General features: G+C 39.7%; 1 pseudogene; it reads right to left on the bottom strand.

Annotated features, from left to right (window-relative positions):
* Window positions 1-376: 376 nt before the first annotated feature.
* Window positions 377-23,771, bottom strand: part of LOC106826109 (fatty acid desaturase 2-like protein FADS2B) — a 50,066-nt pseudogene continuing 26,671 nt past the window's right edge.

Genomic DNA, 23,771 nt, shown 5'->3' with positions numbered 1-23,771 from the left:
AAGAAATGACCCAGAGACAGAAAATGAGACATAGGGGTTTATTGGGGAGTTACTTACAGGGAAGGTCCAGCGGCAGCTGGCTGGACAAGCAATGTGCACCTGCTACAACCGCCTGAGAGAAGCTTGCCTAAGTAGACAGAGGAACAAAGGCTGTGTGCTTCCCAAGTTGGATTGTCCCTGTACGACCTGCATTCCTAGGACCAGACCCCACCCCTGGAAGGCCTCTGTGTTCCATCAGACAGTGAAGGTCTTTGGGCTAACTACCCCAAGAGAAAGCAGCTGGTTTGGCCAAGCTGAGGACTTATCATTGTGAGTGCTGGCATGTAGCCCAGACAAGGAGCCTCAAGGACACATGGTTTTTAAAGGGGCATGTCAGTTAATGCCCCTTCAGCTCATATTTCATGCACCTGCAGTACACGTTAGCCTCAAAATAGGTTCTCCATAATTGCTTGTTGAATTCTCTGAAGCCGGGCATCAGAAGTTCTTCTCCAAATACGACTCTACTGGATGGTACTGGTGGCTCCGCCCTTGGAAATTCCAGCCAGGCCTGGACTTTGTACCCCCTGAAAAACCACTCTGAGATGTGTTTGATGGCTTGAAGGGAGAAAAAGGCAGAACAGACCTTCAAGAACAATTATTTATTGAGCACCCACTCTGGGCCATGCTCAGTGCCAGAGAAATAGTAGTAAACAAATCAGTCAAAAATCACTGCTCTCAAGGAGTTGAAGTCTTTTTCCCAATTTTCTTCTCATTTATAAATGACATGGATATACTTAAATTCATTCATTAATTTGTGAAGCACCCTTCCAGATTTCTGTATTAAAACTTAACTTAAAAAGCAAATTTGCCTGGTATTTTATCTCAAAATAAATTTATTTGAGAATAGCCAAAAGAAGTGTAGTTTAGGATGTGCATGCTATGGTAATCCACAGGCAAATCCAGAAAACAAAGGAGGGGAATTGTCTTTAAGGGAGTAGGGAGAGGCTGTTCTAATGGAAAGTTCACTGGGGGAAACTAGTTCAGGGTGGTAACGGCTTCTCATTGACTGAGCTGTGGGATTTCTCATTGGCTGGGCTGTTGCTGGGTGGGGAGAGAAATCTTCCTTCAGTAGTAAAGTAGTTTTACTTCCTGTCAAAGATGCAAGCTTCCAGTCTCTTCCTGTTTGCTGTAATTGATGATGTGTTATAAGGCATGAGAGCTCACCCTACAGGCCTTCTCAACCCCAATTTAGTTAACATTTCTTTTACTAAGTTCCACAAACTTATATTGCAATGAGATGAGATGAATAATAAATAAGATAATTTCAGATAGTGTTCCATATTATGAAGGAAAGAAAAGTGGCTAACGATTAGAGAATGACAGGCAATTGTGGTGGGGGAGTGTACAGGGATTCTGTGCATGAATTGGATTGGATAGAAGGTGACAAGAATGAAGAGTAAGTAGCACTTGTGCAAATATCCAGGGGATTTCAGGTAGAGAGAACATCAAGTTCAAAGGTGCTGATGAGAAAGAAGAGGGGAAGCAGAACGAAGAGTTAGGAAGTTATTGCAGTAGCCCTGAAATCTGACCAGTGCCAGGCAAGATACTGACCCTTTAACATACGTTGTACTTTTAAAACTCAAAATGATTCCTTGTATTTCATTCATCATTTGTGGATGAAGGAGGGAGTCTCTGGAAAGGAATGGGCAGGCTCATGAGCACATTGTTAGTTAGGAGTAGATGTGTACCTATTAACAGAACCCAAGAACAGGGCTCTGGTCAGTGAATCCTCATGGCTATAAACTCCCCCTTGTGGCTTAGGGCAGCCTCACTTTCTGGTCTCTCCAGCTCTGCCTATTCCTTCTGTCAATAAATCATATGTCAGAACAAAAATTATTTTGGTGTGAGTCAACGTTTGAGTTTGCCCTGTTGAGAAGAGGATTCAAATGGCTCTTGTGCATCCTTTTGCAACTGCCTGAGCAAAGGATTCCAAATTACAGGTTTTAACAATTTCATCCACATAGGCATTTTCTTTTGATTCCTCTATTGAACAGAGAGCACCAGAATAACAGTTGCATTCCGGGCAGCAATTACCAGGAGTTTTTGGAATGCTGTTCATGAGAAGGAAGATTATTTATACTTTTCATCACTAGGTAGTAACATTTTGTGTCTTTGGTTGTTGCTCTTTATTGGGAGATTTTGTAGGTCATGTTGAAATGGTCAAGCTCAAATAATCTGAGGCCTAGAGCTTAAATTTTATTTTGGACAGGATACTTGTCTTTTGTAAATAAGCTGCTTTCTCAGTACATTGAACAGGGTTTAAAAGATATGGAAATTTACCACCACCCACTCATTCCCATTCCAGGCAGATGGTAAGTGTGTCCTTGGAGAAGAGGTGGGGTGTCAGGGAGAGAGAGTTGTGGGACTTAGGAGAGAGGGTAGTGGCTATTTGCCAACTGATATGGTAGTGTCTCTAGCCAGCCCTGGTGGTCTAGGGATTTGGAGCTCCTACCATAGTGGAACAGGCTCGCTTCCCAGTCAGGATACCACACCACCCATCTGTAAGTTGTCATATTGTGGGGGCTGCATGCTGCCATGATACTGAAAGCTGTGCCACTGGTAGGGTCAACCAGGGTGGGCAGGTTTCAGTGGGGCTTCCAGATTAAGACATATTAGGAAGAAGGACCTAACCACCCACTTACAAAAAAATTGGTCATGGAAACCCCATGAATAGCAGTAGAGTATAGTCCGATATAGATCACTGGATAGTGCAAAAAGACTGGGCAGGGTTCAGTTCTGCTGTACATGAAGTCAGAATTGACCAGATGGCATTAATAACAACAACAGTGGTAATGTCTCAATCTTTTAATAAATGATACAGCTGAAGGGGCTGACTATTATCTCTCCCTGTCAGAATAGCAGTAAAATCCAGACATGTTGCTTGAGGTGATGTGAATCACAATTTTCCAACCTGTATGCTGGGACATTCTGATATGCTAAGATATTCATCCCCCCATCTTTCCCTTTAGCTGGATGAGGCTTGGGGAAGCCATAGTTCCCAGGTGGGTCATCTTGGTGGATAAGCATCCTATTCTATTTACTCTTATATTTCATATAAACATTCTAATTTTATGTTTGTGACATTACAGAAAAATTTTTGATGGTATGCAAATACAAAATCTTTATCTCTACTTTTTGTGAAAATGATAACACACTTTCAAACATTAGCAAAATAGTCCTTTTAGAATATCATGGCAACATGTTCAAGTACACATTGTTCCATCTGGATGTTTAGTTCCTTCTTCAGATGAACCCTACTCAACTTTGGCAAACTGAACAAAGTTAAGTGAAGTTAAATGGACTTTTCTCTGTATTAACTTCTTTCAGTATTTGACTGTTCATTAGTCTCTCTCTAACCTTTATCCTCTCCTATTCTGCCTCATACATTATCTTGTGTTTGCTGCTAGGGCTCAGCTAATCTCATTTATTTTTGCTGTCCCCTTTTTCCTCAAATCTAACATCCTTAAGGAATCTTCCCTAATCCTTAATATCCTTAAGGAAATTCCTTAATATCCTTAAGGACAATCCTTAAGGAAAACATCCTTAACATTCTCAGTCAAATCAAGCCTCTTTCCCTCTACTCTTTTTCTTGATGATCTCTCTGGAGATTATGTCCAAGCTGGTATCTTTTATCTTTATTTCTCTTCCAAGATCCAGAAGGGAATTTCCTCCAATTACTTGCTAGACATCTCCACTTAGGTTCTCTTTCAATATCATAAACTCAAGACATTTAAAAGAAACCCTTCACTTTTCCTTCATCTTCTACTTTTCCTCCCCTAGTTAATGTCACCATCTACAATCCAAACTTTGGTTTGTACTTAGGTTTCCCAAATGTTTTATTACATATCGTTTCATGGACCCAGACTCTACAATATGTCTCTATTTATTCCTTTGTGTTTCATATTTGTAGCACCAGCCAAACTCAGGTTTCTTTGATCTCTCACCCAGGTTGTTGCAATGGTCACCTCTCTGGTCTCCTCACCTCCATGCCACTTATTCTTCCAATCTTCCCTTTGTGTGGCTTCCAGAAGGGTCTTTCCAGAGCCCAATTCCAATTCCACTGCTCTCCAGCTCAAAGATTCTCTATGGACCCATGTAATGTACTTAATCAAGCATATACTTTCCAGCCTGGCATTTTAGATTTTCTTCAATATGAACCCCAATTTAAGTTTCCAGGCTTATCTAGCATTGCTCTAATTAATTATTTATTTAAGTAATCATAAAAATATTTATTGAACACCAAGTTAACGTGCTACAATGGACTAAGGCTGGTGATAAAATGGTGAGCAACCACCTACTGTCCTCATGGAATTCAGTCTAGTGGGTGTAGAGGCAGAAATAAGTTTTACCAGTGAGGTGCACAGAGCACAACAGCTTATAACGGGAGAATTAACCTGGTCAGTTAAATCAGGGAAGAATTCTAAGAGAAAACTACGTTCATACAAGTAACAGAAAATTATTTTTGAATGCTGCTGTAAAGCCACAGTGAAACATGCTCATGAAGAAATGAAGTTGAAGAGACAGTGAGGACAACACCTAGCACACTGTTCCACAGCCCTACAGCTTCCTGCTCTATTCTTTGAACAGCTTATTCTTGCCTCAGGGCCTTTGCACTTGCTTCTCATGATCATACTCACCAGGATCTCATGGCAGGAGCCTTCACACTCTTCTCACATTCATCTTTCCCTGATCTCCTTATCATTCTCTCTCATAACACTCTATTTTCTTTATAGGTAATCATCCTGAGTTTTATTCCATTTACTTGTTTATTGACTCTCTTCTCCAGTACACTGTAAGCTCCAAAAGGCTGGGCTCCTGCCTCTCTTCTTCACATCACCTAGCCTCAGTGTCTAACACATGGTAGGTGCTTAATTAATGTTGCCAAAAGAAAGAGACTGAAGGTATATATATATATATATATATATGAACACATGAAAAATAATGGGAGAGAAGTGTATGTATGAGAAGGTTTATTCTGTTTTGAGTTAATAATTGATTTTTTCAGAAAGTTAACTACTTTATGTTCCCCTAACATATTCCCTTAACATAGCAAAATTCTCTTAAATATGAAACTGATACACAATTTTCACCACTTCTTCATTGAAGAGGAGAAACATACTTTGTTGTCTGCATAATCTGAGGTTTACTTTTAAAAGTAAGCCTCTGGAAATTTACTTTGAAGTGCATAACAAAATAAGAGGGATTAATGGATAGAGACATAGGTAGATGGATAAATATGAAGTAAAACAATTTTACTAAAATGTTCAAGTTGAAATTTAGGTGATGGCTATGCAGATGTTCACTGTAAAATTCTTTCAACGTTGCTGTGTTTGCAGTTTCATAAATGAAGTTGAGAGTGAACATGTACATTCTGAGTATAGTCCTGCCCTCAGCCTCCTATGCTTTCTGCATCTTTGTGGTTGGTGATTAGCAGGGAAATACTCAAGAAAGTCCTTTATAATATACCAGTTAAGCAACAAATGGTATAGTTGTATTTCGTATGATTTCCAACAATAAGAATTATGAGCTCACATGGTTAACCAGAAGTTTGGATAATTAGAACCCCTGGCTCTCTACTGTCCGGCAGGCCTGAGATGTGCATGCTGGTCCCAGGGGATTTAATATAGTCAGACAAGGAGGGTGACTCTGGGTGTTACTTGTAACAGAAGAAATTGTTTCTTCCCTTGTGACTCATAAGCCTCTCATCTATGGAAAAGCGCTCCTGTCATGGTTGAAAAGATTCAGTGTCTTTCCATCCTTCAGGTCTGTGTGACTCTATGGATTCCTTTGCTTTTGGTCTGTCTAGGATGGGGGGAATCATTATAATAACAACAGTAACCAGCATCAGAATGAGCATTCTTGGCTTACAAAACTGTTCCATTTGCCTTACTTCATTTGATTGTCCCAACCGTGCTGTGATGCACAGAGGTTGGGTAATATCATGCCCTATGTCAGTTTAACAGATTGAGATAAGAAGTGTATAAATGGCCTGGCCAATATCAGTATGGAGTATTAAGTGAAGGAGCAGATATTGGAACCTAGGTTCCTGACTTCTAATCTAGGCACCCTTAGTTAATGGTGAAATGAATATGCACACACTTTCTCACAGCCTAATTTTGCCAAGAGGAATGAAGCTTTAGAGGATACAGGATCCAGGAAAGACCTCCTGAAAATAGCCACAAGGAAGGTGAATTTCCCTTGGTTTGAATTCATGCTCAGCAATCACAAAAATCTCAAATCTATTTCTTATAATGTTCTTCCATGTTTAATGCAGTGTCTGTCCTATCTGAGAGGTTAAATCTCACCTTGACTCCTCCCAAGTGAAATTTCTCTGAGCTGCGTACTCTTTCAGGATTGTTGAGTAGAGGGTAGTCATGGGGTGACTCTTTCTAAGTTGCTGCTGTGCCTGTCATGTGCTCCTCCCCTCCCCAGGCATCTGTTCTCACTGAGATGGAAAGATAACCACCTTAATGCTTATTCCATCAGCTTCTGGGAAGCTATTACAGATATTGCAGAAATGCCAACTGCTCATGTCTTCTGCATTTTATCTTAGCCAAAAGGCCATGAAGTGATTGCCCTTGTCTTTTAATGCCTCTTAATTCCTCTTTATTTTGAATTTCCTGGCATGGTAATTAATGTTCATTGACTATGGAGTTAGTTGTTCCTGGGTCTGAAACTCTGTTCTGTCATTTCCTATCTGTGACATCAGGAAGTCGCTGGGTCTCTCTAAGCCACAAGGTTTTCATCTGTAAAATGAGGTTAATTACAAGGCTTGCCCCACGGGGCTGTTATAAGGATTAAATGGAACCATGCCAATGAAGGATGTAGCTCAGTACATATTTCTTAATGGATGCTCTTAAGTATTGGTAAGAATTTTAATAATTTAGAGTTAGGATATAAAAGTGCTTTTCATATATTTGATAAAATTCACCTTTGTAAATTTTTGTAATTGGTAATTAGAATGAATTATATTCATATACATCTATTCTTTTCTTACTCCCTCCCTCCCTCTCTTCTTTTCTCCCTCCCTACCTTCCTCTTTCCCTTCTTTCCTGCCTCTCTTCCTTCTTTCCTTCCCTCTACCTGTGTTTATTGAGTGTCTCTAATATGTCAGCCTGTCCTTGCCATCACAAGTATTGCAGGCTAGAGTGGAAGACAAAGAGGTTAATTAAGGAATCACACAAATAAATGTAAGATTATACCTGTAATAATTTTATATTACAGGAGACCTTCATTTAGTTCAGAAGCTTCCCTGGTCGTGTGATAATAGTACTGAGATCTGCAGGTGAGTGGCAGCTAACCAGGTGAGAAGGAAAGGGCAGGAAGGCTGACAGAGCAGTTCGGACACTGGGTTCAGGGGCAAAGACCTTGTGGCAGAAGGGAGTGTGATGATTTGAAAGAAGCCTTTGGGGCTGAAGTAGAGGAAGCAAGGGCCAGAATAGTACAAGGTGGAGCAGGGTGCATAGGGAAGGGCTAATGCAGGCAAAGTCCATCAGCAATCTTCAGGGTTGGTCCATCCAGAGCCATGGGAATCCATTGAAGAGTTTTAGGTAGGGCCGTAACATAACTCTCAGGAGTCATTTAGCTTAAAGAGGCAGAAACTTGGCTGATTAAGCTACCTTCATGCATACAACCATAGAGCAGAGCCTTATAGTACAGAGGGCAGAAATGAAATGACCTACAGGAAGGATTAGCTAATTCTAACTCAGTGCTTAGTGGTCTGGGAAGTTGTGAAAGTAACAGGCGTTGGTTCTCCTCCTCTGGGAGGATTATTGAACAAGCAATAGAAATGCAGTCATTTGCCTCACTAACTGCAAATATCTGTCACCATAGGTGAGAAAGAAATCAGTTGGAAACTGGAAAACAATTATTTTATCGAGTAGCACAAAGCAAGTTAAAATTTACTCCATCACACATTTTTATTCTCATCAAGCACATTTCTGAACTGATTTCACATTTTGCCTACGTAATCTGTCTAAATACCCCAAGTTCGTTCAGTTACACATAAACTACTCCATTCAGGTAGCTACAAAGCTGGCCAGCTTTGGCACTGAGGAAGGAACACCTTGGAGGTGGTAAGTTTGTCCAGGGAGCGGTCTGGTTGATATCTCTTGTCACTAGGACAACAAACGATGCTTGACCATCTCTGGAAGTTGGACCAAATGAGACAAAGAAAACCAAGCACTGTACCCTACTCCCACTGGCAACCTTGATTTTATGTGGGAGAAATCATGTATAGATCCACCAGCATAAGGAATGTGGGCTCTTGCCAGATCCACCCAGGGCTATACAGTCCTGCATCACTTAACAACAGGGAAACCTTCTGAGAAATGCATTAGGTGATTGCATGACTGTGCAAACCTCATAGAGTATACTTACAGAAACCCAGATGGTATAGCCTACTACATACCTATGCTATATGGCATAGCCTGTTGCACCTAGGCAACAAGATATGTATGAAGCTGCTGCTGGCTTAACACGGGATGCTATTTTGCAGTAAACTTTTTTTTTTAAGTAGGAAGAGTACACTCTAAGATAAGGATAAAAATATGGCATAGTAAATACATAGACCAGTAATGTGTCATTTATTGTCATTATCAAGTATTATGTACTGAATGTAATTGTACAGGCTATACTTTTATTTGACTGGCAGAGCAGTAGATTTGTTTGTACCAGCATCATCACAAACATGTGAGTAACATGTTGTGCTACATGTTATGACAGCTATGATATCACTAGATGATAACAATTTTTCAGCTCCATCACAGTTTTATGGTACCACTGCAGCATATGCAGTCCATTATTGACTGAAATATCATTATGTGGTGCATGGCTGCATTATGAGAATGCTGAAGTCAACAAACCCTTTTTTCCTTTTCATGCTTTGCCCAGTTTCTCTATTTGATATTTTTTATTTGATATTATTACCATTTCAATGTCCAATTCTCCAAGACAGCCAGTTGTTGTTTTCTTAGCTTTGACATGCTCCCCAGGACTGCTGAGCAATTTAATGCATTTTCCTTCATTGCTCCACCTTGTAGCACTCTGGCTTTTGTCTCCTCTGCCTCATCCCCAATGGCTTTTTTCAAGTCATTGCACTCCTTTCTGCCACAAGGTCTTTGTTCATGAATCCAGGGACTTAATTATTAAACAAACAAAGAAGAGTATTTTGCAGGGTTGAGAGTAATGGAATGAAATGCTCCCCTGGTAGAATATTAGACAACAGAGAAACCCATAATGCTGACTTGCTTGCAGCTAGGTATGGAGGTTTGTGCTGTTGTGCTTTCCCTCCCTGCAGCTAAGGTCCGCTTTAATATACCCTCATGAATAGATGAGCAAAAGCACAGACACTATATATCTGTATAGTACTGAGAATGTCCACTCATTCTTCTAGCATTGAAGCTTTCTCATCCTAAGCCAAGCTTAATTCGATGCCAAGCTTGAAAAATGCCTTGACACAGCCTTGGGTCTACATTATAGAAAACAAATCTCTTTCTTTCATTAAGGTCACCCAATAATGAGGTTCAATATTTCTGCTCTGGTGGGTAGAGATTAGGCAAACAAATCTTACACTCAGGGACACTCTATTCTTTAGCAGAACAACAGTCACCTTTAAATGTTGAACCTTAACCTGGTTGATCAGTTGCTATTGGTCCTGCATGTAGAAAGCTCCTTTAAGAGATTTTTATAACTTGGACAGAAAGTGTATATCCATACACATTAATTACACATCGGCATGTACAATAATGAAAATCTAAAGTGAATATTGAAACATTTAAAGAGAGTTTAATGTCAGTTATACTCAATTTTAAAGAAAATGAAGTTGACACATTTGAAAGAAGAATAAGCAAAAATTTGTACTTCATTAGGAACTTCTTAAATACATGATTCTCTTCTAAAAATGATTGCACTGCTTTCAAAAATACCCCATTAGAAGTCTCTGCTTTGGCCCATTTCTGCCTATTCCCTCTTCATCAGTAAAGCTTTACCTGCTCCCTGAATTTATGCCCAGTGACCAAGATAATCTGACTAAGGTATACTGGTAGAACTAAGTTCAAGATCCTATTGAAAAAATGAAAACGTTGGCTCCCATTTCCCTTTTGTCACCCTGGCCAAAGCCACCTTGTGTTTCCTCTGCTTCTTATTGGTAGGGAAAATCTTCAGGGAAGGGGGTTATCATGTGTCCTTGGAACTCACACTCCTGGCACACTCAGGTATGCCAATAGTGCTCACAGTTAAGCAGCAAAGATCTCTTGCACATTCACCAACCCCCTTCAGAGAAGCAATTACATGCATATTCAGTCTGAGATTCTGCATCATGTTTCTGTGTTTCGTAGTAAGCATCCTTCCAGAGGGCTCCAGATTTCTTCAAAGTCCTGTGGGAGGGGTAAAAAAAATCATCAGGAGGTGAGACCCTAAGGTAAAAGAAGTTACTCCACAGATCATTTGTTCCTTTATCTGGTTCAAGGCAATGCTGTCATTTTCAACTATATCTGAATAACATCTTTCTCTGTTGCCCAGTGGTAGGAGACAAATACACTGAACTGTTTTTTAGCAGATGTGTTCACCTTTCCTTTATGGAGGAGATTGAGCTTTTCTTTCATTTTATTCTCTTCTGTACCCCAAATCATCACCTACCCTTTTCTCTATCACTTAAAATAAAAAGGTTTCTCTGAGTCACTATAAGATAAAGCTGATACTTATAAACCACTCCATCTGATATCCACCTATGCATCCTATTTTATAACGTGAAAGATATTTTTCTAGGTTCTGGAGCTACAGCAATGAACAGGACAGATGTAAGTCCTGTTAACATGGAGGTCCTGATCTAGATTGGGAGACTCATTTTAAATAATTTATTAACCAATATGTTATTTCTTTTTTTTCTTTATTTTTTTTTAAAGATTGGCACCTAAGCTAACATCTGCTGCCAATCTTTTTTTTTCTTTCTTCTCCCCAAAGCCCCCCCCAGAACATAGTTGTATATTCTAGTTGTAGGTGCTTCTGGCTCTGCTATGTGGGATGCTGCCTCAGCATGGACTGATGAGCGGTGCCATGTCTGCGCCCAGGATCAGAACCAGTGAAACCCCGGGCTGAAGAAGTGGAACGCACAAACTTAACAACTTGGTCACGGGCCGGCCCAACCAATATGTTATTTAATCACGATTGTGATAAAAGTCATGAATGAAGAGATCAAGGTGCTACAAGAGCATGGGATGGAATTAGTGTTGGGGGTCAGGGATGACTGAGATGAGGAAAAGGCATTTGACATGAACTGTGAAGAATGAATCCAAATTGAGAAGATGATATGAAAGGAGGTGGTAGGTTGGAAGAGACTTATAAGCAGAAGAAAAGGTGGGAAAAGAAATAAAATAGCACAGAGCAAAGAATTATGTAGCAACTGAAGGGAGGCCAGATATCTGGAGGGCAGAGAAGGAGGAGGGGAGTGGTAGAGAGTATGAAACTGGAGCACTAGTTGGGGCTCAGATCAGACTGGGCCTGGCCCTGTTGGCCCCATTCAAGATATTGTTTTGTTCTGATATTTTGCAATCCTAAAAGAAAGAGAAAGTTATTAAACCTAGAGCACTGGCTGTTAATTTGAGCAGTACACTTTTCTCTTAGGAACTGTGAATGCTTTATGATGAGTATGGATTTTCAGTTTCCCCAGGTCTCATCACTCTTGCTTAGTCATCCCAGGGGTCAGTATACAGGTGGTCAATCATCCATGCCTGATTCACAGACTTATGTCCCACCAAACCCTGCAGGCATCTGAGTTTGCCACCCTGGACCAGATGACTTCGCCGTCTCTTCCACCACTTAAATCTAAAGCAGGTAGAGGTTCTGCAGGTGGATACAAAGACCAGTAATACACAGCCCTGATTTTTAAGAAGCTTGAAATTTAGTATGGCAGCAAGGTAGCACCTAGAAGGCATTAGGTAACAGTAAGAATTATTATTATCATTGCTGTTATTGATATTGTGCCCTGGAGAGTCTCATGTCCATAGGGGGCATACACAGGTGTTCGTGATGAATGGTTGTTGGGTGAATGAATCTTAAGCCAGGGAATAGTTTGGGGACCAGCTGTGAAGGGAAATGAGGGCTGTGAGTTGAAAGAGACTCTATTACCTGAAAATATCTCCAACCGCCTTCAACAAGGGTTTTTTCACATACTGCAATCCATGCCTGGCACACAGTGACTTCACCAGAGGTGCCACCTTGTGATAATTATGGCGTGGCATTGTAGGGAACAGACTAGCGAAACAGAGACAGGAGATATAAAACTTAGACCTAACGAGAAACTCGAAGGAAAGATGCCTTTTCCCTATTACTTAACAAAATTATATCAGCAATGCAGACCCAATCTTGACCTTGAGCAATACTTCTGTTCTGGGAAATTCAAAAATTCCTGGAAAAGCGCTGTCATTTTAGCTCTTAACCCTCTATGAGCCCTGTGGGTGGCAAATGTTTAGGAAGAGCTAAGAGAATAAATATTAGCTCCCTTAAAAGTGTTTATTTTTGGCCAGGTCAAATGAAAGCATGCAGTTTTCCACCATTTTGAATGACCTATAGATGTGGATATAACCACCCTCCATCTCTGTCTCTGTTTCTCTCTATCCATCTAACTGTTGTATCATGAATAGTTGAGTATTCAATGAGCTCTAGTCATGATATGTGCGGAAAAGTCCTAAGATATGAATAAGAAGTGAGGAGAGGTGGGTTTTTACCTAAGATTTTCACTAGTCACCAGATGACCTTCTAGGGTTTTAACCTCCTCCTTGGTAAAATCTGAATAATCATCCTTTCATTTTTTTTGCTGAAATTTTATAACACTAACATGAGAGAAAGAATGAGAAAATATCATGAATAGATATAATATCTCATTCCCTCTCTGACTATTGCAGTATGTCTTAGACAGAGTGGATCTGGAAAGTGCCCCTCCTGAATATTCTAGACAGATTGACTCTCAAAGTATCATCATTTTCTCTTTCTTTAGGGCATGTCTACACAACTGACCCATTGGTAAAGTATTTCCAGGTATCATTTGCAACTTGCAGGAGGGATTGGATTCTCTCATTGATTATTTTGTAACCTTAGCTCTAAAGATATAGGTATAGATAGATAAAGAAACTAAATTGTAATTAACTTTCAACAAAACTTTTTACTCAAGTGGTATAATCTTTCTTGGGTTTTGTCAACAAACCAAATGCAATTAAAACAATCACCAATTCCTAAGTCCATAGGAATCTGGAAACTGAGGTGCTGGTATTTTTCCAGGATTTCACTGCATTTACTCAAAACTGTTCTACCTCCTTTTCTTTCTTCCCTTGCTTACCATTGATCTTAAGAGAGAGAGAGCAGCCTTTAGAGAATTCTGGTTCATTTTTTCCTACTGAGATCTGGAGCCTAGGGCTCTGCTCTGGATTCTATGGGGATGCCGTGATAAGTGACAGCCCTGGGCCCTGTGATCACTACTATCACTTTTCCTATTACTCACTGGTGCTCAATTTGGAAGTTCAGGTGCCCAGTGAACCAGTCATTGAAAAAGGACTGTTCAACATTACAGGTGGCCAAGACCTGCAAAGAAAAAGCTTACATTAGATGTAAATGAGCCCAAGGGTCAAACAGAGAAAATGTTTACTTATTCTTTTATTCAGTCAATCATTCAACAAGTGCTGACTGAGTACCTATTTTGTGTAAGAAACTACGCCAGATAAAAAGGATACACAGTCCTAGGTCTCAAGGAGTTTACAATTTAAAAAGGCAATAAGACATTTGCTAAGAAGTATATGCAAGGCAATAGATATGAAAACGTACGTAGGATTTAAGGGGGCTAAATCACTATCTGCCCTTGGATACAGAAGACTAAGGTGTCATGAATGAAGACTTTGGAAGACGGAAGTGGAGTTGTAAGATTTTGGTAGAGATTGTAGGAGTTAGAATGCCATTTCCATCAGGTGGACTTGAATGACTTCTAAATTGAGAGGAAGGCATTCAATAGTTCTGTGCAAAGAAGTGCATTCCAATACAAGTGGCTTCCTTTGTAATCTAATGTATTCTAAAAAGATTATTCTGAGAAGGAGTTCATAGGCTTTTCCAGACAGCCAAGATTAAGAACCTTCATGAATGTCATTTTATTCAATGCCTTTCTAAGCTTTATTAGCAGTTGGGATTGCTGTCATCTTGAATGCGATTTTTGTGGTTGCTCTATGTCAATGTTTCTCCAAGTGTACTTCAGAAAAACTTGGGGTTCCCTAGGATTCTTTCAGGGGATCTGAAGTTTCAAAACTATTCTTGTAATTCTTCAAAAACATTATTCGCCTTTTTCATTCTCATTCTCTCATCCACATACAGTGGATTTTTCCAGAGGTCACTCAACATGGGATAGCATCATGACTCTGATGTTTATGTGCAATGGTTTTATTCTCGCTATTTTAAAATTAATTAATATTTTAAAATTTCTCAGTTTTATTTTCAAATACAGTAAATGTTAGCGGATATATTATATATGTACTTATATAGGTTATTATATAACCTATGCAAACAAAACTTGTTTGAGGTTCTCAGTAACTTTTAAGAATGTAAAGTAGTTCTATGACCAAAAGGTTTGAGAATCACTACTCTATGCTCCCTGAAATGTCCACTCAGTTTGGGAAAGAGTTTAGAGAAGGAAGCAGGATAATGACTGGATTCTGGAGTCAATCACAGCACAGCCAGTGGAAGGCTTAGGAGGCAGGGGTGTTGTGCATTAGTCACTTCTCTGTTAATCATTAATGGCATGCTTGAAGACCACGTCATATCTCCTCTCTAGGCTTCTCTATCTATGCAATGAAATGAGGTGAATTCTAGGGTCCTTCTAGGTGAGACATTCATTCTGTAATTCTAGGAGTCTCAGATTCACTTGAAAGGCTGTGTCATGTGGCAGTTTAAAGCAGGGGTCAGTAAACTTTTTCTACAAAATGCCAGACAGTAAATATTTTAACCCTTTGTCACAGCTACTCAATTCTGCTGTCATAGCATGAAAGCAGTCATAGATAATATATAAGTGAATGAGCATGGCTGTGTTCCAATAAAACTGTACTTCTGAAAACAGATAGTGAGCTGGATTTGGCCCTTGGACTGAAATTTATTGACCTTTGCTTCAGTGCAAGAGCTCTGAAATACAACTGCTAAGGTTTAAGACCTGCTTCTACCACTTATTAGCTGTGTGACTTTATGCAAGTTACTCAACTTCTTCATGCCTCAATTTTCTCATCTATAAAATGGGAGTAATCATAGCACATACCTCATGTAGTTAGATGCAAAGCAGTAGACACTGCCTGGCCCCTGGAAAGTATTCAATACATATTATTATTTTTTGGGGGTGTAGGGATGATGAAGATTGGCCCTGAGTTAACATCTGTTGCCAATCTTGCTCTTTTGGTTTGAGTAAGAATCACCCTGAGCTAACATCTATGCCAATATTCCTCTATATTGTATGTGGAATGCTGTAACAGCATGGCCTTATGAGCACTGTGTAGCTCTACCCTCGAGATCTGAACCCGAAAAACCTGGGCCCCCAAAGCAGAGCGTGCAAACTCAACCACCATGTCACCAGGTCAGCTCCTGAATTATTATTATTTGAGGTAACCACATTCTAAATCAGTGTTGTTTGAAGTATCTTCTTCCAGGATTTCCCTTATTACCTGAGTACTGAGCCAGTCCTGATTCTCTTCTCTGGTCATTTTCATTGGTATGTGGCTCAAATTGGTAACACATATTATCCAGGGACTTTCAAGAAACCTTTAAGAGAATAAAAAGGGGAAGAAATGACTCCTTGGGGTGTTATGGTTCCAATCACCAGGCTGGAAGAGATGGCTGAGCAATGGAGGAAATGGAAGAGACCCAAAAGTTCCCCCAAAATGGTGGTCATGTGTTTTCCTCTCAGGAGGCCTTTATATCAGGAGATGACACTTTAAGAATTTGGTCACATAACCTGTCATACTGTCTAATGTATGGGAACAGTGCCCCAATAATTTGCTGTAAACATTGATGCAGGATCAAAAGCTATCTAGGGAACTTAACTGCACATACAAAGTGATTGACAGCCTAAGCTTTGTCATCAGTTAGAGCTGGTTCCAATGTCTGGTTTGGCACTGCCAGTGGCCCTTACTGGCTCTATAAACTTGGGAAAGGGATTTAATCTCTCTGATTTTAGTTTAGGGAAATTCTCTAGTCATAAAGTAACTTTAAAATATTCCTCTCATTCCGTTATCTTTGGGAAGGGTTATGATATCTATTGGGATTAGATGGAACACAGCTATTGTGAATGAAGAAAGTGGGAAAAAAAAAGATTGGGTAACATTTTTTCCAAGGAGCTCTTCGTATTAAACTATTTCCACCAATGTTTTTCACATTTTCTTGGAAATGCCACTGTTATAGAGAATGGGGCATAGTGTCATAATCTTGTGCTAATCACAAATTCATTAGACGAAGAAGGTAAAGGACCATCCAGGTTATGGGAATAAGAGGAGATTCTTGCTTTGTTACTTCACAAAATAGATGAGCAACAGGCTTCCAAAGATTCCATAGGAAGGGCCAAATATGATGAAGTAGTGGATGTAAAAACTGCTGACCCAGGGCAATTCCTGCAGAAAGAAGCGCTTGAAAGTTAGATGCCATGAACACAATTGCAATTCCCCTTCATCGGGCTAGGGTCCCTTCACATACTGGCTAAATAATATGTCCTGTTACTCAAGGAAGCTACATCTGGCAGGGACCAAGCATTTTCATATTTCATTTTCTACCTGATCTAGCTTTAGAGAATGAGTCGTTACTCACCTCCCAATGCTTTCGGCTGTATATATGTCGCACGGTTTGCATGCTGATGTATCCAGGCATGAAGAAGGGAAGAACAACTGAAGAAGTCCAGAAGAAAAGATGGTGAATAAATGAGCAGATTGTGACCTCAAATGAGCAGGAGTCTACCTTTTCCCCATACCACCCCTAGAATGTTGCCCCTGAGAAAGAATGCAAGGTGGAGATCCACAACCACCTCCTAGACTCCACTGGGGTTTTTTGAGTCTCCGAGGATGAACCAGGAATTTGGTTCATACTCCCTCAAGGAGACTAGACAAGCTTTGAAGATTTGAGTCATTCTTGATGGAAGCATCCTGGAAGAGCTTCTTCTGCCAGCTTTCAAGTTTTCTCATGGTCTGTGGAATCCTTCAGTCCTTCACAATCTCTAGGATTCAGCCCTGTCACAATATACCAAGGTGGCAGAGATAAAGAAGGTTTACTCATTTCCTGGGTAGATGGTTATGTACCTGCTTCTCCCCTAAGACCAATGAGGCTGTCCGGAGCACAAGGGCATCTTATGGAAACCCTTTGGGTTTTGACTGACTCTCTCCTTCACCAAACTTTAGTCAAGTTCTCTGAATCCTCTTCTTGACTAGGCCTCAGCATTGGTCTACAAGCTCTCAAACTCTGCAAATTCTCAACATAAATGATTTCATCTACCCTCCACACTAAGAGACTTGAACAAACACTAGCATAGTTTCTAATAGCTCAAGGCCAAATTTCTAGGATGACCGCAGCCCCCTTAAAGATCATGCCTAAGAAAGTTCAACACTGTCAACAAAAGGTACTGTTTGTTCAAGCCAAAACCTGACTATGGGCCTCTGACTTCCCTTTTCTTGGACCATTTCTGTTAGAAAATTTAAAATTATAAATCTTTCCTATGTCCCTTTGAGATGTATCTTCTACAATCCAGAAATATCTTTCTCAAGGACATAGGAGTCATCCTTTTGAAATATAATCATCAGGAAAGATAGCGCCCTGCATCCATGTCTCTGTGGGAGGGTAGGAGCCTAACACAGATTCCCTAATCACAGTGACCAGCGTTGCTTCCCCTCAATATCTTTCAGTAGTTTCCTTTAGCATGCCCCAGCGTTTAAAGTCTCCCACATTTTGATTCGCCAGAGTTGATCTCAGCTTATAATGAAGTCTCTATTTCCTGCGGCAGTTGCTTGAATAAAATCTGTCTTGCCACCTTTGAAAACACTCAGCTCTGTTTCTCTTTGACAGTTTGAGTGTGACTCATTTGTACCCAAGTTGCTAAGTTGACATTTGAAAGGAAAGGACACAGTGAAACAGCTGCTGAGAGCCCTATGGTTTGTGAGGTGGGCATTCTGCAGTGAATCCACACCATTCATTCATTCTTCATAAGCTAAGGGCATATTGCAGAACTATAGACATGGGACGTGAGTTCAGAAAAGAAACTCCAGCTGCTTTTTTCTTATGTGAACACACATCTAGTTAGGCTAGGAGTCAACTGCTTTTCAAAATGGGGCACCAATGTCCTCACCCCTCATTTTGGTCATGCAAGAAAAGGAGCAGGTGACTACTATAGGCAGAGGCTGCAGAATTCCAGCAGGAGCAGCAGGGCCAGTTGCCCCCATATCACAAAAATTGAGCCTACAGGCCACTCTGTTCAGGCATGTTACAGTTGAACAGTGGCAGTCAACATCTCGGCAAATTGGATTGTCTGCAACAGAGTTTCCCAGCCTTACCACTGTGGGCATTTTGGGCCAGACAATTCTTTATTGCTAGGTGCTATCCTATGTTTTGTAGGATGTTTAACAGCATCCTTGACCTTCTATCCCCTAGATGCCAGTAGCATCCCTCTGTCTCTGTTGTGATAACCAAAAATGTCTCCAGATATTGTCACATGTCCCATTGTGGGCTACATTGCTCCTAGTCAAGAACCACTGATCTACAGGAAATGTTTTGGACTTTCCCTGATTGGGGCTTATCTCTTGGATGTTTTAGACAAGCATATTTTGGGGTCCCGTGAGACCTTTATTTGTGAGCTGTTATGAGTTTGATTTTGATTAAGAGGAAAGCATTTTTGCTGCTGATGTTCTTTATTGGTACCAGCATTATTCAGCTACGCTAGTTTCTTTTAAACCTGGACCACATTCAGACCTATTATATAAATCTATATCTATGCCTAGCTATTAACCTATTTATCAATTGATTAATAGAGATAGATATAAAACAGGTACATATATGTATATCAGAACTATATATATACAACTGTCCACCAAGATATCTTCTACAGCTGTGTGTAAGCCCTAGGAACAGCCAGTTTTCTTTCACACAGAAGCTCTACAGGTATCTTTTACTCCCAGGCCTCTGCTTTTTCTGGCATCATCCTGTCAATGCTTTGGCATTCTTTTCCTATTTCTCTTTCCTCCTGATCCAAATACCACTATTCTTTTCCTCTTGACAGGTGTTTAGTCTATCCAGGATGAAAGTCCCAGATGCAAATCCCCTTGATTGGCATCCTTCTTTCCATCCTTATTGGAGTATCTCCTTCCCTGCCACATACCCAGAGTGGTGAGACAACTATTAAATATTCCTATTTGCCTTTCCATTTTCCTTTTCAGGTCTTCACCCCAAAAAGTCTGAAAGAAGACATGCTGCTTTTCTCAGTCACAATAAGACATGGGCTGGTCTTTGTCAGAGGGTTCCAGTCTGCATTTTGGCCTGACAACTGCTTGCCTCAAGGAAATAGGATGACAAGAAATGTGGCTGCAAAAAGACTCACTCATTAAGAAGTACAGGTGCTGCTTCTCATAGTTGATGTATTTGATTTTCCTCTTGCCATACTGAATGGAGAGAGAAGAAAACATAAAAGACAACTTCTGAGCACTACACACGAGGACATCTGTGTGTGTGAATGAGTGTGTATGTGAGTGTCTAAAATCTCTATGGAAAGAGCTATCTGATCGAAGTTCACTGGTGGTCAAATTTGAGGTAGTAGAAGAACCAGACCTGGAATGGGAGGTAATATTGTAGGATCTTTTGCTTTAATTAAATGTGGGAAATTCTTGCATGGATGGTTTATTAAATTTGACCATGGGGATTGCAATCATTTTTTTCTTTTTTATTCCCATGGAAGCCATTTTGAAATTTTCTGTCCTTCTGTAGAGAGGAGTGGTGATTGGGAAGGGAACTTTCTGATGAGTTTTCCTAGCTCTTCTTTAACTGGGGTGTATAGAATTCTTCTTGAGGCTGAGTCTCCATCTATATTTATTCATTCAAAATATATTTATTGAATGGTAATGTCAGCAAAGATATAGGCATGGGCCTTCCTATTTATCTCATCTTTCCTCCTTTGTGTTATCATCATGGATCTCATGGTGTGATTTTCTATTTCTAAGACATGATGATATTATATATAATCTCATGACAGGGAATTTGATTAGTTTTCTTGGGGTCTCCTCAGTTAATTTAGTCTTTCAGTGCACAAGACAGCAAATACCCTGAGAGGAAGCATAGAAGTAATGGTTATATCTCCAGTAACTAGCAGGCATTCAATCAATGCTGAATTGAAGGAATGAATGAATAAATGATAATTCACATTCACTCTGTATTTTTGCTGTGTGTTCACTGAGTTACAACACCATGGGTGGTTACAACATCAAGACACCATGAGATCTTGCTTTCCTTATTCCCTTGATAACTTCACTCCTACGAACAGATTTCCTATCTTGTGGATAGTAGAGTTTTTCCAGCCTTCTCTTATTGTCAAAAACAAAAAGAAATATCATGGTGATGAAGTAATAATAGCTAATTTCAGTTACTCTCAAACTTACAAATATTTAAGAAGTGGGAAGCATGGAAGAAAGAGTAGGTAGAAAATGCTTGGGAGTTAGCAAACCGAGGTGAAGGGCTGATTTTGAATATCACTCCAAAGGAGGACTCTGTGTCTTTCAGGTGCACATGACATGGCACATTGAAGATTTAATTCATACTTGTTGAAGGACTGAATGTTTGGAGAAACTGGTAGAAAGATTCACAGTAAAATGAGAAGAAAGAATAAGTTCAAGACTCATCAGAACTATTTTTTTGATGTGAAATAACTGAATTTTAGAGTTTAAATAATTTTAAGTAATGTCTGGTATGGTAGCTTTGAAACTATAATGTAAAGATGTCTATGTTTTAAGGCATAAAACTCCCAAGAGCATCTGTAAAACATGGAGAGGTAACCATCATTTGTGAAGGGCCAGCATGTGTATTGAATATGGCTCTAATGAAGGAACTTCTGGAGAAGGTCAGGTCGCTTCATGAACTTCAGTGAGATGAATCTCACAGATTCACTATATGGGGGAATGATTAGAGAAATTAAAATGTCACAGTTTTGTGATGTGCATAGGAGTCCAGTGACATCAAGTTGGTCCAAATTGTTTGCGGAGCCATGGTCAAAAGCATGTGATTTGTGATCACACCCAATGATTTTCTTTTTAAATCTAGGCAGCATATTTAATCTCCTAATTCAGCTGGGGAAGAGGGTGAGTTCCCCAAAGCTGACAAAGCCTATTTTCAAAGAGTTGTACATAATTTGTGGTTTACGTACCTACCACAGGGCTTGGGCAGCAAGTGGTAAAACTATGTTCTCCTATTTTTATAAAAGTCCTAAATTCTTCTAGAAAGAGATAGCACCCTTGTCCTCAGTACCTGATCCTCAAGATTTATCATTTCTTCCTGAGGAGTGATACTTCTGTGGCTGTCTTTATACCTCCTTTGGAGTTGAAAGAAGACTACCTCCTAACAACCTTGGCAATTGTCCTTTACACAATGACTTTAAGTTGAGGTTTAAAAAAAAATCAACATGTGATAATTTCTGGAGTTGACTTTTCCCCTTTTATTCCTGTGGTTTAAGAAGTCCAGAGGTGGGGTCTCTAAGTGTCTTACAAGGCATTTGGTCTGTGGTGTATGTGTAAATGAAGCAAAAGGAACATTAACTAAAAACAACAGCACAGTATCTTCTAGCTGAGCTGGAATTAGTGAGATGACTAGATATTTAGTTGTTTGTGATTTAGTGATTGTTGAATACACTGACATGTCTTCTCTAAGTGAATGTTTCTATATGATTCTTAAATTTTGAAGAGTCATTGTCAACCTCAGTCATCTAGTTTCACTATCTAACATTATCTTGAGTTCTCTCAGAGGTAGTGACAGGCACTGGGCAGGCATCCCTCTGCCACCAGGATTGAAGCAGAGTGATATGAGTTATCATATTCCCCACTGTAGCAGGTTGGACTTAATGACCTGTATGGTCATAGAGTCATGCGCTCCACATCTCCTATTCTTACATCCCCCGATTCAGTTATTTCAAATCTGTAACTTGGATTCAAAGGAGTGACGTCCTCAGAATATGCTTGAAGCTGGAACCTCCAGCTTGATCTTTCCAAGACAAGGCTGTAGGCTTTTCCAAGAACCACTTCCAGGAACATTTCTCTGATGCTGTTTGTTTCAAAATATACCTCAACAGGTAGTAAATCTCCAAACAGAAACAGTGGCTGAAAACTAATATCTGGGTCTTTGGAGTAGATGTTCGGTTTTCCATGATGCTGGGGGTGTGCTGAAATCCACAAATTTCTCGATACACCCTGAGGAGAAGAGAGAGTTCATTAGCTGCAAGATTTATTTCCTGAAATATCCTTCACTACCTTAGTTTTCTGAATGCATCTCCAAAGTCAAAATAAGATATTTGACCTTCTCAAACTTATCCCCACAGCTGGGTCACAGAATGATTCACTAGACGGAGGCTCTCCAAGCCTACAAACAAATAATTATCTGATTCAAGAACATAATTTCAGGCTTAAACAACTCTGGATAATGAAAAATCATAAAAACCTGTTGAAATAAAATGTTTTTCCATATTTCTGTTTCATGACTCTCACTTAAATGAAAGCCTGAAGGTAGGTGGGGCAGAGAGTATTCTTCCCATTTGACAAATAAAGCAAGCTCAGCTCCAAGACTGGAATTAGTTCTGGGGAAAAAATGGCCCAATCATTTTGAAGAATCCTACTTCAATGAATATTTCAAGGAAGTATGGATCTGAAGTGATCCCCTAGGGGAGCTTGGCTCACATCATTGTATTCACAGGCTTCAATGTTTTCATATAAAAATAAATTAGAATAACAATATTTCAGCTGATGTCAAGCCTGAGTCATCTCTGACGAGGTTGTTTGTGGTTTTATCTCTCTTAATGAAAGTCTGAAGATCTTAATAGAGCAAAGGATCTAGAGGCGCATCAACCTAGTTTTGTATACTAGATGTATAAATACTGCTATGTGTTTTGGACAAATTACTCACCCTCTTTGAGGCTCAATTCCATCTCCAGTAAATATAGCATAATGACATTTATATCCTTGGGTCGTTTAGGGAGACTTGATACGCTGTACATAAAATGTTGGCACATTGAAATATTTAATTTCTCCTCCTTTCTCCCATTATGTTAATCATTTACAGAAGAATAAACAGTAGCAGTAGTTTTTTATTGAGGATTTGACGTCTCTCAATAAGTGGCCAATATGTGTTTTAGATCTGCACTGTGCAATACAGTAGCCACTAATCACATGTGGCTATTGAGCACATGAAACGTGACCAAATTAAGGTCACCGGGAAGTGTATAATACATACTAGATTTTGAAGTCTCTGGATGAGAAAAGAATGTAAAATATCATATTAGAAATTTTTATACTGATTACAAATTGAAATGATAATATTTGAATATATATATGGTAATAAAGTTCCCTTTTAAAATGTGGCTATTAGAAAATTTAAAATGACATGTCATTTAAGTGTGATTGGCACCATTTTTCTGATGTTGGTTGATTCATCTATGGTAGAGTAGGGTGAGTATGCTTCAAAATCTGCAAGTGTTGCCTTTTCGTAGTCTT

The sequence above is a fragment of the Equus asinus genome, chromosome 17 (assembly GCF_041296235.1).
Source record: "Equus asinus isolate D_3611 breed Donkey chromosome 17, EquAss-T2T_v2, whole genome shotgun sequence".
NCBI lineage: Eukaryota > Metazoa > Chordata > Mammalia > Perissodactyla > Equidae > Equus > Equus asinus.
This window is presented reverse-complemented; position numbering and strand designations above follow the sequence as displayed.